At 49.9% G+C, this 7,790-nt stretch overlaps 1 protein-coding gene across 24 annotated transcripts in view; it reads right to left on the reverse strand.

Annotated features, from left to right (window-relative positions):
• Window positions 1-7,790, reverse strand: part of LOC120998305 (gastrula zinc finger protein XlCGF26.1-like) — a 4,064,644-nt gene that overhangs the window by 1,939,697 nt on the left and 2,117,157 nt on the right. The window lies entirely within an intron of this gene.

The raw sequence follows: 7,790 nt of genomic DNA on the forward strand, positions 1-7,790 counted from the left end.
TCTTTACTGCTTTTTTCTTGCCATAATACAAATTCTAACAGTCTATTCAGTAGGACTATCAGCTGTGTATCCACCTGACTTCTCCTCAACGCCACTGATGGTCCCAACCCCATTTATAAGGCAAGAAATCCCACTTATTAAACCTGACAGGGCACACCTGTGAAGTGAAGACCATTTCAGGGGACTACCTCTTGAAGCTCATCAAGAGAATGCCAAGAGTGTGCAAAGCAGTAATTAAAGCAAAAGGTGGCTACTTTGAACCTAGAATATGACATATTTTCAGTTGTATTACACTTGTTTGTTATGTATATAATTCCACATGTGTTAATTCATAGTTTTGATGCCTTCAGTGTGAATCTACAATTTTCATAGTCATGAAAATAAAGAAAACTCTTTGAATGAGAAGGTGTGTCCAAACCTTTGGTCTGTACTGTACATAAAAATTGTTTTTTGCCGGCAGCAGATCGTGCTGTGTAAACAGGATCTGCTGCCGGGAAACAACGAGTCATTATGGGGAACAGCGATGGCATTAGTGATCGCTCCTCCCCTTACTCTGGAGGAGATCGCTGCATGTAAATACACTGGTCTCCTCCACCAGCAAGCAGCAGATTGTCAGAAGGAACTCTTTCTTCTCGATAATCTTCTGCTCTGTAGTCCCATGTAAGGGACCTTTACTGATCAGCACTGTTAGGCCTGTATTACACCAACAGATTATCTGACAGATTTTCTGACCAATCATTGGTCAGCTGGCAGTTTACACACACAGATCTTTTGTTCTACACACCAAGTATTGGTCTGATTGGATAGAAATTGGTCAGATAATCTGTGGGTGTAATACATTACCTTGCAGCACTGGGTTCCTGGGTTTGAATCTGACCAAGGACAACATCTGCATGGTTTGTATGTTCTCCCTGTGTTTGCGTGGGTTTCCGCTTTCCCCTCACAACCCAGAAACATATTTAAAGGTTAAATGTTTTGGCCACTCGTTATTTTCAGAAATGTGCTGGAAACATACAGTTTACTAATATAATGTCTGTAGAACATCTGCTCCAAAGTCCTTATTATACTGCTGCCTCTAACTGGCCTCACTGCTCGTACAGTCCTCCCATCCTAATCCTGGCCACATTACCAGACCCACCCATCAATGGTCTCCACCCACCACAATGGATGGGCTGGGAATCTAGCCCATATGCAGAACATTTCCAGGCCATAATGTGCTGTCCTGTGATGCTGTGTATTAATGACCATTTCCCCTTTCTGCAAATGCTTATTTTATCCCGTTTCCAGATAGTGAAGTGTAACCCCCTGAAGTGCAGCACTGTCCTCGTAACATGAGTCCTAGAAACGCAGATCATAATTCATCAGCTCTCCATGATGGTGCTCCATGCAGGGTTTTGGGGAATGACCATTTGTTAGTGATGTATTGGGGGACTTCTGCTCCCGTCTACCGATATATAAAAAGATGATACGTAAAGACCTAACTAATAAAACCCTCACCACCAGTGTAGGGTACAGCACATAGAAAGCAGTAAGGCTTACACTAGGTGCAAAAATGCAGGTTCACAGACGGCGTCATCTTTACTGATATCAGGCATATGAAAACATCTAACCATTTCAAGTCAGAACTTTGGGTGAGATTTCTCCATATTGTCATTTCCTACATAAGTTTTGATCTCCTGTGCGCCGGCACGAGATGTTCCCAATTTATTACGTAATGTATATCTGTCCTCCATGCTCCTATAGGTCACATTATCGTAAATCTGGTGGGCTGCAGAAGACCCCCTCCTTTACCTTTTCCTTCGAAAAGTGTTGATAAGCACAAAAGGTCACAAATGATAGCACAAATATGGCCTGCATAATTTACAACTTTTTTTTAATGCCACAAAAGTAGAGTAAAAGGCTTAATAATCTCCGTCTTTGGTTCCCATTTGGCAATTTTGAGCCAAAGTCAGAAGTGGGTTGGAAGCGAATGAGAAATATTAAGGACTTCTCCTTCCTGCAGGAGCCACTTCTGGCTTTAGCGAAAAAAGCTTGAAAAACTGCCATGAAAACCTACGTGTGATGCTAACAGGATAGATAATCCACTGATGACATTTTCTTCTGTGGATAAAAAAGTTCTGTAGTTGTAAAGTGAATGTGTTTTCTGCTCAGTTCCTTCTCTTTTATCATCTTCTATGAAGATCAGATATTGATGTGTCCACATATAATAATAGAGTAATTCAACGCGGTGTCCTCGCACTGTTCCCAGGCTGTAGTTGGAGATCCTGCAGACCCCACAATCATGTAGTACCGAAGGGCCTGAGAATGATGTAAGGAATCCTGAGACAACATCAGGGTTTTACTTTACACATGAGGCCGTTTTAATTGTGTTCCCTCCACAGAACAGGACCTACATGAAGGCTTCCTGACACAGCCGCACAGTCACCCCCATCATCTGCTCTGTACATTGTGTGACACAGCCGCACAGTCACCCCCATCATCTGCTCTGTACATTATGTGTCACAGCCGCACAGTCACCCCCATCATCTGCTCTGTACATTGTGTGACACAGCTACACAGTCACCCCCATCATGCTGCTCTGTACATCATGTGTGACACAGCCGCACAGTCACCCCCATCATCCTGCTCTGTACATTATGTGACACAGCCGCACAGTCACCCCCATCATCTGCTCTGTACATTGTGTGACACAGCTGCACAGTCACCCCCATCATCTGCTCTGTACATTGTGTGACACAGCTGCACAGTCACCCCCATCATCTGCTCTGTACATTATGTGTAATGATGTTCTAATAAAATGTTTTTTCTTTCTTATTCTGTGTAAATGTATTTTTTGTTATACTTGGTGTTTATATTTAGGGTAGATCTTTAGGGGATGTATTTTGTTTCAGAAAAATTCATGTGTTTGTCAGGGATGTGTTCCCAAATCCCTGGTTCTGGATGGATCCTTTATGCAGTGGGTAAGATTTGTTGATCTCATCCACTTTGCTGCTACTTTGGAGCTCTGTATTTTCTGCCTGCAATTCTGAGGCTGCAGCATTTACACCTCGTGTGGATGTATCCTACAGAGGTTATCTTTCTGCTCACACGTCGGTGACATGGTGGCCACCTGTCCATTAATTCTCCACCTGGATGCAGTGTCCACCTCACCAGGTGTTTGGGGGAGCCCTGTTCTCCACAGAGGTGTGAATTAGAAATTAGCAAATCCATTTGTTAGGTAGAATTTTTCAAGAATGAGAGAATGCACTTTTTTCCTTATGGTTTCTTCTGATGTAGAGTGTCTGGTAGGCATATCTTTTCGGGCATGCCATCCACTTCGTCCGAATGTCCCGCACACGTGCGTACCAAACATGGTGGAGGTAATGGCAGGATTGCTGGAGTTATCTAATTTCTCCTGTTACTGAGCTGGGATCTATTTGATTTTGATACCATGGAAGCATACACATGGGCTGAGTTCTCAGGAGGAACCACGTGGACCAAATATGGAGTAGGGCATGTATTTCTATGATGTATATTGCAACATAAGGGTTTCATGTGTGACCTCGGCTGGAAAGGACTTTTTCCTGACCCTCTAACGGTTCTGGTCTGTGTAAGGCTTGTATACGAACCTCACGCTATCTGCAAGTTTTATAATAGGGTTCTCTGAGAAGTGGTTCCATCTTACTGATTTTATGGCTACAATCTCCTGACCTGACTTTGGGTAGGGGACATGGACGAGGTAATGACCCAATACTGGAATGTAAAGGGAGGGGTTGCCTACTTTAAAAAAAAAAATGTACATTTGGATATCTCTATGTACACACTCAGTGATTTTTTTTTCTTTCTATTTTACATTTATGGGAGAGGCTTAACTGTGATGAGAGGGTGAAGCGCTTCCCCTAACCTAGCTGGCTGTGTTGTGCCGGAAGCCAGGAGCGAGGGTAAGCCTAGTAGTGGGCGTACCCTGAGGGGAGTGGTTGAGAACAGGGGGGGTGGGTGGGTGTGAACAGAAGCGCCCTGAGGAGCTGGGGGCTGGAGCTTAAAAAGGTAAGATGCCCCTCCCACAAATTCAGGCTGACTTTTCAGCCTTCCACTTATTAGAGAGGCTTAACTGTGATGAGAGGGTGAAGCGCTTCCCCTAACCTAGCTGGCTGTGTTGTGCCGGAAGCCAGGAGCGAGGGTAAGCCTAGTAGTGGGCAAAAATAAACGAGGACAGCAGAGTAGTGACCAAAGCCTTTAATACCACTCAGAGAGCAAGGTTACAAAATGCCTGGGAAATCTCAACATGCGGGTTCGGGATGTATCTCGTGAAGCAAGAAGAGCGCCACCTACCCATGCACTTAATCACGTGAGCCGGGACCCCGTTTTTTGATGCTGAGGACGCGGCTCCGATTCGGAGCGAGTGTCCTGTGATGGCCAGCGGGTTATAACCGAGACCTGAGGCCAGCGTTCTGATGTGGGCCACAAACTGGGTTGACGTCAGGGGCCCCCCACGCCAAGGAAGCAGCGGGGCCTCTGGGGAGGCATCTTGCAACAGGGCTAGCAATTGACGGAGGACCATGACTGGGCACCAATCGTTGGAGGTTTTAAAAAACCTGACCTCCGAACGTGGTCCATGCTGGTTGACCTTCGTGGAAGGGAGCCAGAGGACGAAATGGTCATGGGCCCAGGACAACTGTCGCACCTGCAACCCCTGACTATTAGGGGAGGTGCTGGTGAACTCACCTGGCCTGAGGAACCCGTAAAACCCGAGGTACATGGCTGCTTTGATAATCAAACTAGGAGAGTGCCCAAAAGGAAGACCATCCAGCGCGGACGAGAGTCGCCTAAACATCTCGCCGGAGACAGGCTGCCTACGGACGGGAGGGACGTCCCCGCACTTCTGGACCCCCCTAAGGGCAGCTTTTACCGCCTGCACTGAAAAGATGGAACCTCCCTTCGGGTTATGGAGCATTGCGCAGTGTTGTACCCCCGCTAGGTACAGCTTGATGGTGTTGAAGGATAGCCTGAGATTGCGGTGACAGTGGGCTATAAACGCCAGGGTGTAGGAGACATCGTCCAAGCCACCTTGCGGGTGGGACCTGGCAAAACCTTCGTAAACCTTGACACTGGCTTGGTAGTTCCTGATGGTATTGGAGGAGAGGGGTGCTGAACCAGGTTCCTGGCGTGAGCAAGGAGGGACTCTAGTCCATCACTAGAGACTGGAAGACCGGAGGGGGGAACCCCGAGGGGTCCGCTCCTGGCAGCACCTGAAAAAAGAGGGGGAAATTAAATCGGGACAGGGCATCTGCCGCCACGTTCTCGACCCCCGGGATGTGACTGCAGAACACATGGAAATTATAAGTGAGGGAGAGCCAAACTAGTCTGCGCAGGAGGGACATGATCCTGGGGGATTTAGCCCGACCTTTTGTGATGATGTTCATCACCGATAACCAAGCGTTGGTGGACATCACCGGTGTGTTCGCCCAGCGATGACCCCAGCTCTGGGCTGCCGCCACGATGGGGTAGAGCTCCAGGAGGGAAGATGAACTCAGATTTTCGGCGACTGACCGGATTTCTATGGGCCACTGGCCAGCCATCCAATGGGACCCAAAAATAGCGGCATACCCCCGGGACGCAGTAGCGTCCGAGAAAACGGTGGGATATGATGGTGCCCATGATGGTACAAAAAGGGAGATCCCGTTCCAGGAGGATAGAAACAGGGACCACATGGCCAAGTCCGCCCTGGCATGGCTGTCCAAGTGGACAATGCTGTTCTGGTCAGGGGCCGAAGGCAGTAGCTGGAGCAACCTGGAGGTGAAAGCCCTGCCCTGGGGCATAATTCTGGAGGCGAAGTTGAAACGCCCCAGCAGGGATTGGAGCTCCACCCTGGACAGATAGCCCACGGACATGGCGTGGGAAATTGCCGCACGGCAACTCGCCAGTTTTTCCTCCGGGAGGCTGGCCTCCATCCGGATGGAATCCAGGGTGATACCGAGGAACGTCACCCTGTGGGCGGGGCCCTCAGTTTTTGCGTGGGCTATCGGGACCTGTAGGCTGGAAAAAATCTGAAGAAGAGTAGCTAGGTTGCCCGACCTGCCTTGTGGACCCTCGATGATCAGGAAGTCATCGAGGTAGTGGATGACCGTTGGTAATCCGCCATGGTGGACGAGGATCCAGTGCAGGGCCTTGGCAAATTGGTCGAACAACCAAGGGCTACTCTTCAACCCAAACGTGAGCCTGTTTGCGAAATAATAGCGGTTGGCCCATCTAAGCCCGTAGTAACCCCATAAGTACGGTTTGACGGGGAGGAGCTTGAAGGCGTCTGAGATGTCCGCTTTTGCCAACCAGGAACCCCTGCCGGAGTTTACTATACCTTTAATCGCCTCATCTACAGAGGAATATTTAATGGAGAACTCCTCGGATGGGATGAGCGAGTTGAGACTGGGGACGGCAGAGGCATGAGGCGCGGACAGGTCATAGATTAACCTTTTTTTATTTGTATTTTTTTTGGAGACCAGGCCAATGGGATTGATGCGCCAGGAGGAAAATGGAATCGACTCAAGTGGCCCAATTAGGAACCCTTTGTCAACCTCTGCTTGGAGCAACTCCTCAACCGCTGCCGGGTCTTCAGAAGCCGACCTCAGGTTGCTGCCCTCCCAAGGCGTCTGCGGCAGAGCAATGAGGCCCGTGTGAAATCCCTCTGTGAAGCCGGACAGCAAAAACTGCACAAACCCCCTGTCGGGGTGTCCCTGCAGAAGGATTGCAAGGAGGTCGAGGTCAATGTCGGCTAGTCATAGCTGCTTCGCCGACCCCTTGGGACAGGCGGAACGCGGGTGAGCCCTGAAACATTGCGAGCAGACATGGAGGGCCCTGCAACTGTTGAAGCTGCAGCCATGCCTGTTGTAATTATTACAGACCTGGCTCTTGCCCAGGTACACGATGGGCCTGCCCAGTTTGTCCACTCCGGGGGGTGCCCGGTTGGAGACCTGAGGGACCAGGCAGGGACCTATCCTGGACAGGGTTGACCGCGTTCGGACACCAGTCCGCGGAATGGAAGATGGATTGGCACCCTGAGCAGGACGGGGCCCTGAGGCCCGCGAAGTGGTGGCAGAACAATTCCATGTCTATATTTGCCCAATTGGTGACGAACTGGAATTGAGCCAGGGCAGCCTTCGCAGAGAAGGAGCGGTGATAGTCATAAAATGACGCGCCACCGTACTTATGCCCCAGATCAGTGACCAGATAGAGATAGGAATCTAGTTCCTCCCTTCTTGTGGGCTGGGCCGAGCACACGACATCCCTGAACAGGCTGAACGCCAAAACAAACTCCGGGATGGTGAGTTTTCGTTCAGCCTTGCGTCCTTGGCCCTCAGGACAAGGGAGACGTCACCACAATTGATGACCCTGTTCTCAGGGAGGTCCTGTGAGGCGATAAGGATGGACGCCAAGTTCACGTCCTTTCCCCCCAGAATCTCCTTCTTAATGCCGTCCGGGATGAAATGAGCCGGGGCCACCCTGGGAGTGAAAATGGCCGTACCTACGGAGGCCGACTGAGGAACCACGGACTCGGCCGGGGGGTATGGAGCCTGGGGGGAGGGGTCGGGTCCCGGGACTCCAGTACCGAAACCCTGGACTGGGCATCAGTCACCATGCCGACCAAGGAGTCAATGGTGGCTTGCAGATGCCTCAAAGACTGTTGAGTGTCTGTGGAGCCCGGCTGGACGCCTGACGGACCCGGGGTGGTCATCAGCCGCTTGTACAGCTCTGCTTTGCGGGCAGAGGCCTGGTGAGGGATGCCCCTTTTATTGAGTTCCGCGATGAGCCTGGAA

Source organism: Bufo bufo, chromosome 4 (assembly GCF_905171765.1).
Source record: "Bufo bufo chromosome 4, aBufBuf1.1, whole genome shotgun sequence".
Lineage (NCBI taxonomy): Eukaryota > Metazoa > Chordata > Amphibia > Anura > Bufonidae > Bufo > Bufo bufo.